The sequence below is a fragment of the Oncorhynchus mykiss genome, chromosome 9, assembly GCF_013265735.2.
Source record: "Oncorhynchus mykiss isolate Arlee chromosome 9, USDA_OmykA_1.1, whole genome shotgun sequence".
NCBI classification, from domain to species: domain Eukaryota; kingdom Metazoa; phylum Chordata; class Actinopteri; order Salmoniformes; family Salmonidae; genus Oncorhynchus; species Oncorhynchus mykiss.
The window spans coordinates 76,444,213-76,447,204 of record NC_048573.1 but is presented as its reverse complement, the minus strand read 5'-3'; the positions used below and the strand labels follow the sequence as shown (position 1 = coordinate 76,447,204).

The window sequence follows — 2,992 nt, the reverse complement described above, 5'->3', positions numbered from 1 at the left end:
ACCCGAAAGATTTTTCCTCTTGGCGACAAGGGTACTCGTAAAACGACACGACAGCCTTTCTAATCTATAGTGTTACAAATGTGGCGCATGAAACTCCATCAATGAAGGCAATTGTACAAAAAAAAAATTATAAAAAAATCTCAACGGATAATAAACTAAGATATTGCGCTGCTGTGTGGCTCCCCCACCCCTCTCTCTCTCTCTCTCTCTCTCTCTCTCTCTCTCTCTCTCTCTCTCTCTCTCTCTCTCCTCTGCTGTGTGGCTCCCCCACCCCTCTCTCTCTCTCCTCTCCTCTGCTGTGTGGCCCCCCCACCCCTCTCTCTCTCTCTCTCCTCTGCTGTGTGGCCCCCCACCCCTCTCTCTCTCTCTCTCCTCTGCTGTGTGGCTCCCCACCCCTCTCTCTCTCTCTCCTCTGCTGTGTGGCTCCCCCACCCCTCTCTCTCTCTCTCTCCTCTGCTGTGTGGCTCCCCACCCCTCTCTCTCTCTCTCCTCTGCTGTGTGGCTCCCCCACCCCTCTCTCTCTCTCTCTCCTCTGCTGTGTGGCCCCCCACCCCTCTCTCTCTCTCTCTCCTCTGCTGTGTGGCTCCCCACCCCTCTCTCTCTCTGTCCTCTGCTGTGTGGCTCCCCCACCCCTCTCTCTCTCTCTCTCTCCTCTGCTGTGTGGCTCCCCCACCCCTCTCTCTCTCCTCTCCTGTGTGGCCCCCCCACCCCTCTCTCTCCTCTCCGCTGCTGTGTGGCCCCCCCATCCCTCTCTCTCCTCTCCTGTGTGGCCCCCCCACCCCCCTCTCTCCTCTCCGCTGCTGTGTGGCCCCCCCACCCCTCTCTCTCCTCTCCTGTGTGGCCCCCCCACCCCCCTCTCTCCTCTCCGCTGCTGTGTGGCCCCCCCACCCCTCTCTCTCCTCTCCTGTGTGGCCCCCCCACCCCCCTCTCTCCTCTCCGCTGCTGTGTGGCCCCCCCACCCCTCTCTCTCCTCTCCTGTGTGGCCCCCCCACCCCTCTCTCTCCTCTCCTGTGTGGCCCCCCCACCCCTCTCTCTCCTCTCCTGTGTGGCCCCCCCACCCCTCTCTCTCTCTCCTCTCCTGTGTGGCCCCCCCACCCCTCTCTCTCTTCTCCGCTGCTGTGACACAGAGCGCCAGAGCGCAGCATCGTATTGTCAGCCCCGTTTTAGATGGGATATGACCCCAGCCTCAGCAGAGCCTCCTTCCCTTTCATCCTTTCCTCTCTCACACCCCTCCGGTCTCTCCCTCCATCTATCTCACTCTGACATCCTCCCTCCATCTATCTCACTCTGAAATCCTCCCTCCATCTATCTCACTCTGACATCCTCCCTCCATCTATCTCACTCTGACATCCTCCCTCCTTCTATCTATCTCACTCAGAAATCCTCCCTCCATCTATCTCACTCTGACATCCTTCTTCCATCTATCTCACTCTGAAATCCTCCCTTCATCTATCTCACTCTAAAATCCTCCCTTCGTCTATCTCACTCTGAAATCCTCCCTCTGTCTATCTCACTCTGAAATCCACCCTCCATCTATCTCACTCTGACATCCTTCCTCCATCTATCTCACTCTGAAATCCTCCCTCCATCTATCTCACTCTGAAATCCTCCCTGCATCTATCTCACTCTGAAATCCTCCCTTCATCTATCTAACTCACTCTGAAATCCTCCCTCCATCTATCTCACTCTGAAATCCTCCCTCCATCTATCTCACTCTGAAATCCTCCCTTCATCTATCTCACTCTGAAATCCTCCCTTCATCTATCTATCTCACTCTGAAATCCTCCCTTCATCTATCTCACTCTGAAATCCTCCCTTCATCTATCTCACTCTGAAATCCTCCCTTCATCTATCTAACTCACTCTGAAATCCTCCCTCCATCTATCTCACTCTGAAATCCTCCCTCCATCTATCTCACTCTGAAATCCTCCCTCCATCTATATCACTCTGACATCCTCCCTTCGTCTATCTATCTCACTCTGACATCCTCCCTCCATCTATCTCACTCTGACATCCTCCCTTCGTCTATCTATCTCACTCTGAAATCCTCCCTTCGTCTATCTATCTCACTCTGAAATCCTCCCTTCGTCTATCTCTGTTTCCTTGACAACACATTTGAGGTACAGTATATCAGTTTGGTTCTCTGCGGTCAGAACACAACTCCCGTTAGACAGACATGCTGCTCCATCATGCCACTATTGTTCTAGATGAAATATAGGTCTCATTGGCGAGCAAGATTTCAATCGTGCTACAATTGAAAATGATGCTTATTAATTAGCTGTTTCTTGATAGTCATTTCGATGGCACGACATTTCCCACAGACAGGTGACAGCGACAGAACACATCTCAGATAATTAACAGATTGGGGGGGGTACCCTGATTTATGACATTCTGATATATAACATCCAATATCAAAATACTGTACGACAAGCTTTGTGTGTGTGTGTGTGTGTGTGTGTGTGTGTGTGTGTGTGTGTGTGTGTGTGTGTGTGTGTGAGAGTGAGAGAGAGAGAGACGTGTGTGTGTGGCTGTCATAGATAGGAATTATAGGGCTTCTCCTCCTCCTCCCTCTCCTTGGCCCGTGTCAGGTCACCCTGCTGGGGGTGCTGTGTGAGCAGCTCTCCCCTCCCGCCCTCCTCCCTCTCCTTGGCCCGTGTCAGGTCACCCTGCTGGGGGTGGTGTGTGAGCAGCTCTCCCCTCCATCCCTCCAGCCCTGACTCTCTCTACGGCCACTAAATGGAGAGATTTACCCTCTGATTTCCCCAGACAGAGCGCCATCTGCCCACTGTCACCACACACACACACACACAATACGACAACGGAACACGCAACACCATGCTAAGATTAAGACAAACACAGAGAGACGAACACACTCACACACACATAGCCTATTGTACTGTAGACACTAATATAAACTAACACAAATGGTAACAAACAAACACACACACAACACAACCCCCCCCCCACACACACACACACAACCCCCCCACAC

General features: G+C 52.8%; 1 protein-coding gene across 1 annotated transcript in view; it reads right to left on the bottom strand.

Moving 5' to 3' along the window:
* The window catches only part of fgd1 (FYVE, RhoGEF and PH domain containing 1), a 109,128-nt gene extending 108,924 nt beyond the window's left edge, over positions 1 to 204 (bottom strand). Inside the window, exon 1 of the mRNA XM_036989079.1 lies at positions 1 to 204. This exon is cut by the window's left edge and continues 369 nt beyond it. The gene's annotated coding sequence lies outside the window, so the exon portion shown is untranslated.
* Positions 205 to 2,992: the final 2,788 nt, after the last annotated feature.